Source organism: Podarcis pityusensis, assembly GCF_964106645.2.
Source record: "Podarcis pityusensis genome assembly, chromosome: 1".
Lineage (NCBI taxonomy): Eukaryota > Metazoa > Chordata > Lepidosauria > Squamata > Lacertidae > Podarcis > Podarcis pityusensis.
In genome coordinates, this window is record NC_138028.1 from 64,600,071 (window position 1) to 64,610,395 (window position 10,325).

The 10,325-nt window shown below is 42.1% G+C and overlaps 1 protein-coding gene across 3 annotated transcripts in view; it reads right to left on the bottom strand.

Moving 5' to 3' along the window:
* MPPED2 (metallophosphoesterase domain containing 2) overlaps positions 1 to 4,942 on the bottom strand; it is a 134,520-nt gene extending 129,578 nt beyond the window's left edge. The window contains exon 1 of one of the 3 annotated variants that reach the window (XM_080984112.1): positions 4,442 to 4,942. The gene's annotated coding sequence lies outside the window, so the exon portion shown is untranslated. Of the gene's footprint in view, positions 1 to 2,793; positions 2,984 to 3,902; positions 3,925 to 4,441 lie in introns of those variants that run through there. The other 2 variants (XM_080984114.1, XM_080984113.1) reach the window with 2 other exon arrangements.
* Positions 4,943 to 10,325: the final 5,383 nt, after the last annotated feature.

Consider the following 10,325-nt stretch of genomic DNA (forward strand, 5'->3'; position numbering starts at 1 on the left):
ACTGTAAAACCTGGTTCAGCACAAAATTCCACATAATGCCTTCCAAATAGCAGATGGCCTGCCATAGGCGATTTATTTTATTATTTTACAACCTCAGGCCTACATAGGCTTCCATATGTTAAGCAGGTTACGGAACCACACAACTTCCTTTTTCAAGAATCAGGGCATTTCTTCATGTTGCATATTGGAAAAAGCAAGCAGGGAGAGAGCTAAGACCCCCATCAAGTGGATCTTGACCAAAATCTTTAGTATATTTCGCAGAGGGTATTCTTGGTCTTTGTCTCAAATTATTCGCTGGTTATATATATGTATATATAGGCATGGAGGACAAAATCGCTACAATTTGCTACATCAAATCTTTGCCCAGTTTGCAGTGTAAGATAACTGCCTACAAATTGTAATGAAGGAGCTTCCATACCAACTTTGCAGCTGTTTCCTTAATTTCCCCCACAATTATATTTTACTGTTATTTTGCATAACAGTAAAACACAACACCTGCTTCCAATTGCAATTCTGTTGTGAAGACTGTAATTCTCTTTTGAGATACTAACTATGAAGACAGTGTGCAGTGTGGAACTGCATAATTGCACTGCACTGAAAAGTAAATACAAATGAAAACATCTTCCTGTTAGAGAAATGACTGTCATTAAAAAGAATGTTAACCCTGAGAGCTTAGGGATTGGGGGAAAAGAACACATTTTGTATTGTTAGAGTTTTAGTCATTAGTTTTAGGTAGCAGTATTGAAATGGCATGGCCCACCACTCCCTCCCCGCAAAAGCAGATTCTATTGAGTATAACTAATAAACACAATATCATTATTTTTCTGTTTTTTTCGAAAAGACAAGCAACTATATTTTAATTAATTTAGTGCAGCCAAAAGGCAGTATTTTATATTCTGTAGCCCACAAAACTCAAGGGGAAAGAAATCAAACTTGCTGAGGAGAATAGTGTATACAGCCCAACCCATGATGAGTTGTACAATATTCAAAACTTTAGCTATGAGAAAAACAGTGAGCTAACTCAAAGTCAAAGAAGAATATTGGTAGGCAAACAGAAATCCTCATTCAGTTTCTCTAAGATTTTTTAAATTAAATATTTCTTTATTTAAATTTTCAAGTATGTATACAAAGAAAACACACACAAGCCAATATAAAAGTAAGCAAAATGTTACATTTCTAATTCTGGGGGTCTTCTTGTATTAAAACGTGGCAAATTTACACCACTGGCTTTTAAAATGTCAATCAGTGACTATCAAACTAGTAAATAAAGGTCACATATGTCTGAGCAGGCTGATCTTAGTTTCATTTCCCTTTCATTCTTTTCCAGTGCAAAACAGCTTTCATATTAGAAGTGTCTGATTGTGATCTGCTTTAATGAGGAGCTCTTTGAAGAAAATGTAAGGCAGGACCCAAGTACTTCAAAACTTTCGCTAACAAATTTATTAGCCTCCCTGTGAGGACTATAGTTCTTCCCTCCCATTGACACCAGTCATTAAGAAGATGGTGCATCCATGGTGGAATAATGGGGGGGGGGGGTTTCTACACTGTTAAGCAACTTACTGCTAATTTGAATGCTAGAATTATGCCAACAGAAGAACTAGCAAAGTGCCATCTTATATTATGTAATCCTGAAAAACTCAGGGGGCAGCCTGTGAATAATGTAAGCACTGGTTGTGCAGTTGGTATGCTTCCACAATGGATAAATGTCACAAAGGCATTGAATCTGCTGATTTGATTTGAAGTCCATAAAAGACACAAAAGCAGGGCATTTATATGCACTGTATATAATCATTTTTGTCTCAGAATATAAAAAAATGGCAAGTATTTCTGGCATTACCAGGTCACCAGATTTTATAACATTGTTATAAACATGCACATTAAATGAAAGAAAATTAATAATCACACTCACAATTTGCACAGATGTAAAGAGAACAAATACTATTTGGGGAAGACAGAACCCACCATTTTACTCCATCATTTGGAATATTAATTCCCATAGACTGGCTTTAGTTGAAGCAAGTATGGAAATTCACTAAGAATTAGAAATAAGGGAGAAGAGTTAAATAAGATACTGATGCTAACACTTCCTTCAAGATTTATATTCAACCTTTGTTATTCTCGCTTTGATTAAACTACACTCAATGTGCAATCATTTACTTAGAAGTAAGTTCCACTGTTTTCAATGGAGCTTACTCCCTGGTAAGTGTTCTTAGCATTGCAGCCGAAGTAACAATTCAAGAATTTAAATCCATAAAGTCTTCAAGAAGTTACTCATGTAGGTGTCTGTTTAATATTTTCCTATAGCATCTTCTAGCATAAGTTTATCCAATCACTGCAAACTATATACAAGGCAGAACAAGATCCCCGTTTATACTCAACATTCCAGCAAACAGTGCATATATTTTTAATTTAACTATAACTCATTATCCATTCTGCTCCTATCTCCAGGTAGGCTTTTTCCTTTTCTTTTCCTTTCTGAAGAGGGGTGCATAAAAGTTGTATATCAAATGAATGTTGGAAAGATAAAATCTTATCTCCAACACATGACTGATAAATGAAACCAAACCTGTTTTCCATTCATAAAAAAACCTGATGCCACACATACAGAAAGATGGAGAAAGAGAGGAAAGAATCCATGTGGACCCTTTCTTCTTACAGATGAAATCCTTAGAACAAACTCCATCCCCTCGGTTGAAATGATCCATTTCCCAAGGCACCTTCAGTTCAAAGGTGCACAGCAGCAAACAGGAACAATAAAAAAACAACAACCAGGTACCAGTTTGCACACACTACCTCCTCGTGGCAGTCAGTCCGTGCCCATCTAAGCGGTGCTGGGCACACTTTCTCCCCCCTTTTCTCTGGGCAACTCTCCCGGAGAGGTGGCAGCACTCCTCTGAATCCACGCTGCGTGTTGGGTCTGCTTCCTCTCTGCCTCTCTCATTCCCTCTTTCCCCAGTGCTCGGAATGATTGATCACAATCAGCGGCCAATAGCTCTGACACCGCACCATCCTGCCTCTCCCCCCCCCCTTTTCCCAACGTCACTCATCCCAACCGATCTCCCCCCCTTGCCACTCAAGCTGGCATTCTAACCTAGCTCAAATGCATTCAAACTCTCCCTCGGAAAGCGCCACATTTTTACAACTGCTTCATTGTTGTCGCCCCCCCCCCGCCCAGATCCCTTTTTTTTAATGTGCATGGTTAAAGTTTTCATCCTCTTTTCTCTACAGTAGCTGTAACATTCCCCCCCCCGCACAAGATACACCGCTTCTTCTCGTTCACATTTCGCACTCAAACTACAATACCTAGCAGGAGGTGGGTTGCTTTGGGCGGGGGGGGGGGGCGAGGGGAAACTACAAAATCATGCAGCAAGCCGGGTGGGGTGGTAAATTTACAACTCGTGGGTGATTTCATATTTCTCTTCTTTCCAGCCTCCCCCCCCCCCTTTTCACCCCACCCCAATAAAATGTCGAAAGGTTTCCAAGTGCCCTTAGGCCTCGGGGGTCATTGATTTCCAAGCCTGTTGTGAAGCGAAAAGGGGGAGAGAAAGAGAAAAACGTAGCTGCCTTGCATGTGAAAGAGACATGGGGAAACTCCAGCTCTTGAATAGTAAAGAAACCCATTTGCAATCGTTACTTTTTTCCCCCCTCTCCTTTTCTTTTGCTTTGGGAAGGGGTGGGTGGGTGAGAAAATGCAGAGAATAAGGCAAAGGGGGGGTGTGACAAACACGTTTCTGTGCCCCCCCGTCCCCACACCTTCCTCCTCCCCGCCAGCCCCACGTTTCAGTTTTTCCACGCTAACTGTACTTTGCATTTCACTCCCTCGATCTGCCGCCTCGCCTCGCTCTCTCCCTCGCGCAGCACAATGCTCCCTTTGGCCTACCCTCCCCCGGTCGTGCTCTTACATTATAACCCCGATCACCCGAGACTCTCTAGTAAACAGCCAGCGAATTAATCTCCGCTGCCAAATCTATTCCCCAGCCGCTGCCCCCCCCCCCACTCCGCAAGACAAGAAATTAACGCAAAAGCGGGGGGGGGCAGAAGGAGGAGGAGGAGAAAGGTGGGGAGCACTAGAAGCACCGGGGTTGAGGGGGGTGGAGAGAGAAAGAGAGGAGGAAGAGAAACAGACACCCGCGCAGAAATTAGCCTTCCTTCTGAAACAACAATTTAGAATAAAATCACAATCATAACAATCCAGCTCTCTGCCCGCGATCGCTTTGGCGAGTGGCAAATCAGCAGCCCGTTTGAATCTGATTATTGTTTGCCCTCTCTGATCCCCTTGTACTTGTACATGACAAGGCACCTCTAACCCATGGCTTTGTGTTTTGTTATTAGGAATTTTCTCCCTCTCGCTCCCCCTTTCTCTCTCTCTCTCTCTTGGTCCTTCTTCTTCTTCCATCTGATCCCTCTCTCCCCTTCTCTCTGCTCGGGGCGGATGATTTACCTTCTCTCCCTCTTTTTTTATTTTTCCTGGATGTTGATGTGTGTTCCTAGGGATGCCTTCAGTGCTGGGGAAGGAGCCGATCCATGAGGAGGAGGGGAGGAGGAGGCGGATGGTGCCGCGGAGCTGTGTTGCGAGAGGGCGAAAGAGCGAGGAAAGGCTTTGCCAAAGGTTGACGGCTGGTGCAAGGCAGGGCAGACACCTTCGACCCCCGAGGGTCCCCGGAGTGGAAAGGAGAGAGGCGGACGCAGGCAGAAGGAAGGAAGGAAGGAAGGAAGGAAGGAAGGAAGGAAGGAAGGAAGGAGGGAAAGGGGAAGGAAGGAAGGAAGAAAAGGGAGAAGGAGAGCAGCCGCGATCTGGGCTGGAGAGCGAGAAAGAGAAAGAGGGAGAGAGGGAGAAATGAAGGGGGAGAGAAGGAGGAAGAGAGCGGAGGAGTGCAGTGAGTAAGGACTGCCACTGGGGTCAGGGAGCAGAGCACCAGGAAACAGGGCGGCCAAGGCGCTCGCCTCTCTCTCTCTCTCTCTCTCTCTCTCTCTCTCACACACACACACACACACACACACACAGCCACACACGCATAGGCTGCCAGCTCCTCCTTGCTGCTGCTGCTTACTTCACTCTCTTCTCTCTCTCCCCCCACCCCGCAACCTCAAGCCAAAAAGGAAGGCTAAGGAGGGAGAGCATCCCCTGCCAAATCGAAGCAAATCTCTTGCCCTCCCCTGAAATACTAAATTGAAGAGGAATGCAGGGTCACGGGAGACCTAAGGCACTGCATGCTGGAGTGCCCTGCAAATCCTGAGTACTGTATTCCTCAATTTCTTCAAGCCTTGTGTCATCATCATGGTCATTAGTATAGGGGGTTATTTTCCTCTTTTTTAAGAAAGAAACGAGGCACTCCCCCAAAAAAGGTTTCACGATATAGGGGTAAAAAAATTAAGATTAGGTGATGGTGAAATTAACATACACCAAGCCTAAATAAATGTATGTAAGAAATTATGGGAGTTCCATCTCACTGACACCATCAATGCATCTATATGAAGACAGGTCCCTTTGACTCTGTACATCTGGGGTGTACAAATTCAAGGAGGTGTGCACCCCCATTTGTTTTATTATAATAATAAAAGAAATGAGAGCCATAGCACTTCCACAAAACCCGAACAGAAAGGTTATTACTAGGATCAACTACAAAGAATCAGGAACCTTTTGAGTGTGCGGAAGGGGGGGGGCGGAACCACCTGTAATAATTATTGTATCTCCCTTTTTAAAAAAAAATTGCCTCATTGCTGAAGCCGGAGAAAATTTCCAATGTTTTTTTCTGCAGAACGATTTGCAGTACGATCCTGCTGAGTGTATCAGTCAGAAGTAAGTCCTATGTTCAAAGGGGCTTACTTCCAGTTAGGATTGCAACCTAAATCTAATTTGTTGGGGAGTGGGGGACAGAATCAGTCAAATCTGGAGAAGAATGAGGAATATCGAATCATAGAATTGTACAGTTGGAAGAGACTTCGATGGTCATCTAGTCCAACCCTCTGCAATGCAGTGCAGGTCACCATAAGTGAGCAGGGCGAACCAACCCAAAACAATTTAAAAGCAATGAAGAGAAAATATCATTTAAACTTATTGAACTATGTTAATTGGGTGAGACATAGTATCACGCCCCCCCCCACCCCAATACAACCAGAACACTTCGTGCTAACTTTGTATTTCATAAAAATTTCCAGGGGGGTGCATATATTTCTGATTGTGAGGATATAATGGGAGAAAGCCTCCGAGAAGGAATGGGGAGGGGGAACGCTCTCACGCATGCAACACTAAATCATATTGTAATATAACGTTCAAACTAGGCCAGCTAATTATTTTTTTTGAAAGAGTCGAACACGGTTTGAACACATTCAATTTTTCCTGTTGCTAACCTGATTTTTCAGGTTTTTGCTGTTTTCAAAACCTATTTGCACAGATGTGATAGTGGTACTAAAAAAAGGTGAGCGTGTACTCAGTGATCTAAATGTCTCTAGAGCTACTTTCTATACTCTAAAATCTGTTACCTTTCTCTAACTATAATGTGACATCAAAAAGTATTACTCTCTCTCAAAAACTCCCCCCCCCCACACTAATAGTTATTTTAAATTTTCATACATTTGTTCCTCATTTATTTTGCAATAATTTAAAAAGGAGGAAACACTGCCCTGCTAAGAACTATGCACAATACTCATGACAAGTAAAGGGAGATTTAAGTTAAGAAAATTTAACTTAACAAAATTTATGGATGGTTAAGGTAAAGTGCCAGGTAGTCCGCTAAATTAATAAGATATCCACAAACAATTTCATCTGTAAGCAAAACCAAGCTTTGTTGAAATAATTAGCAGAAATGTCCTACAGAAAAAGCACTGTAAAATAAAAATAAAAAATCTCCCCATTGTGGTTGTTTTAATATAAAAAGCTTTGCATCCAGCTCTTCTTGTACAAGTGGGATGAACCTCTGCTCTCTTTTAGAGTCCCATGTGCCCTCAAAATCGGCTCTAGGGGTTTGGGGGACTGCCCTATAGTTTTAGTTGTAATTGTGAGCCCTCTTCACCCCATTAGGCTGAATGTGTGGAAGCAATCATCTAGATTTCTTAATCCAGCAGGATGTATGTACACACCCTAACACCACCAACACACACACACACACACACACACACACACAATTGTAACAATGCAATCATATCTAGGTGCAAGACTGCTCAGTCACCCAGCTTGTCGGGCAGATCCCTGCGGAATAAAGGAAGGAGTCCAGCCACCAACCGGAGCAAATAGCTGTAGACCAAAGTTTATTGCGCAACAGGTTTAAAGAGGAATTTTGAACCCCAAGGATGGGGTGACAAGGACTTTTAAAAGTTTCTATCTTATCCCAGCATACACTTCATTAAGCATCATCACTACGTCTTTGCTACATCATTGCTACATCAGAAAAGGGGAGGGTTATACATGATTAACATAGGAGGAATGTGTTGGGCCAACAGGCGTATACAGGATATGTATTGGGAAGTACATTCTAAGCACCTACCACAAAGGGACAATAGAACTTTGGTTTGCATAGTCTGCCACCTGGGCAAGTCCGGAGGAGTGCCTTTGCCCAGTGATTGACACCTATGAGTACCTTCCTGTGAGTATGTGACCACCCGCTTGAGGGATTATGGCGGGGACCAAGTGGTTTCCAAGTCCTTGGCCAATGAAGCAAATTGGCTGTGGAATGAAGGAAAGTGGCAAAGGAGTTGATTTTATATGATTTTTAAAGCTAGGTAACCTCCCTGAGCTGTCAAGTCAAAAGAATACATTTATGCATATTTGTAACATTTAACAACTTTAAGATGTGCCCCCCCCCCCCGTAATTTCAGTAACAATATACAAGGGTACTGAGAAGTCCCGCTGAGTAGTAATTGCCAGGTAAGTGGTATAAGAAACGTACTCTGGATCTATCCCATAGAACAGAACATGCACAGTACAATCCTATGTAATCTAACACTCCCCAAGTACACATGCAAAGAATGGCACTGTAAGACTCTTAATTTAAAAGTCACCTGTCAGATTGAAAAGGTAAGTATAATATATTCATGGATCTGTTGACATTCAAATAACAACCAGAAGCTCAAATCAGGTTCAAGCTAGACACTGCAGATAAGGGACTATTCTTGTATAAAAGGCTCCCCCTCTCTGTAAGGAAGATAGCCAAAGGGACAGCAGTGAGGAGGCTGGTGAGACACGAGATAATGAGTCAGGATATTTTACTGAATTATATCTTGCTTAAGAAATGTATTGTTTGAAATGTTGTAGCTATATTATGTATGGTTTTATTATATATGTATTTTATTCCCATCTTCTACCCTTCATTATGTTTTCCCTTTCATTGTAAAAAATAATAATGGGCCAGATCACAATATGCATAGTAGCACAATATTTATAACAGCATAATTTCAACAGCGTAATATTGTCATTCAATGAAAGAATGACAAAAAGATGCACATTAGCATCTAAATCCAGTTCAACCAACCCTTCATCGCACATTACTTCATTATTAATAATTACTATTAATGATTACTATATGAATTATTATTAGATTTGTTAGATGTGCTAGTGCTGAATTTGTTGCAGATTCGTATTATTTTATTATTTTACCTAGCAGCTTACTATTGCTACAACTACTACTACTATTATTATTATTAATAATAAATATTACATTTATACTTCACCATTCTTCCAAGGAACTCAAGATGGCATACAGGATTCAAAACCAGTCTGTGAAGTAGCCTAAACTGAGAGACAGTGATTGGACCAATGCCACCCAGTGAGCTTTATAGCTGAGCAGAGATTTAAACCTTGGTTTCCCAGGTCCAGTTCCAACTCTCTAACCCATGGGTAGGCAAACTAAGACCCAGGAGCAGGCCCAATCACCTTCTCAATCTGGCCTGCAGACGGTTCAGGAATCAGTGTGTGTTTACATGAGTAGAATGTGTCCTTTTATTTAAAATGCATCGCTGGGTTATGTGTGGGGCCTGCCTGGTGTTTTTACATGAGGAGAATGTGTGCTTTTATTTAAAATGCATCTCTGGGCATAGGAATTTGTTCACCCCCCCAAATATAGTCTGGCCCCCCACAGGGTCTGAGGGACAGTGGACTGGCCCCCGGCTGAAAAAATTTGCTGAGGCTGAGGCCTGCTCTAACCATTACACCACAAATAAAATAATGATTTTACTGATTTTACTCAACAGTTTGGATTATGTAAACTGGGGAAAATTTATTTTCTATTGGCAGTGACAAAAATTTCTATGTTCTGAGATGCAAACCTGCTGCACCTATCAAAGAAGCAGGAAACCTTACTGGAATTGGAATGTTCTGAACTCTCTCCATCTAGGCTCAGGTTGCCTATACGTGTGTAAATAAACCATATATCATAAAGACACCACAGTCTCCACTATGCCTCATTTCCAAAGGAAACACAAACTCTGGGTAAACGCCTGGATCCCTGGAATCTTGCACTGCGCATGGAGATTGGGTGGGGTATAACAATATTTTCTTAGGAAGCAGAAGGCAACTACAATCAATCTAATAGCCAAAATTGATTATCTGTTCCCTCCTGAGCCAACCAGAAGTTTCAGGTGTAGCAACACTATATCCAGGTCCTGGTTTTTGCCCTTTTTATACTTTTCCCAGATATAGTCTGTAACTGAGGGAAGGGGGAAAAACTTGTTCAACTCTATAAATGAACTGGACACACAAAAGATAAGGTCAAGAAGGAAAAGGGCTCAGAGAAGCCTTGAGAGCGAGAGAGCACTACTTGTGCACCTAGAAGTGCTTTCAATTAAGAAAATAATCAAGGACAGAAATGGTAGCTATTAGAACCCGGGGGGGGGGGGGGACCACATTTATTGCAGTTTCACATTCTGAAATACCACCCTCTATATCTTCATTTGAAATATCAGCTGCTGCATCAGATGGGCATTAGTCCGTGAAAGCATATGCCACAATAAATGTGTTCGATTTAAGGTGCTACAAGACTTTTCTTTCCTTTTTTTGATAAATGTAGGGTGTGGTTTTCTAATGTGTGTAACCCTACCGCCCTCAGATGTGGGGGAAATGGTGTATAAACTACTTCCTACTCAAGGAACTTCCAGATTTAAGGAAAGAATCCAAAGCCCATCGCTGTTCCTCATATAGGAGTTAAACTCCTTTCAGGATGTGTCTTTTGCTCCCTAACCAGAGAGAGATGCTGATGCTGATGGAACAGTAAGAAGGAACAGTAAGAAGTAAACGGCGGCAAGAAGAAAGTCTCCCCAGATATCCTTTGGGCCTTTTCTATTCACTGGGTCCGAGCTCTTTCACAGGGATATTGGTCATCTGCCGCTTTGCT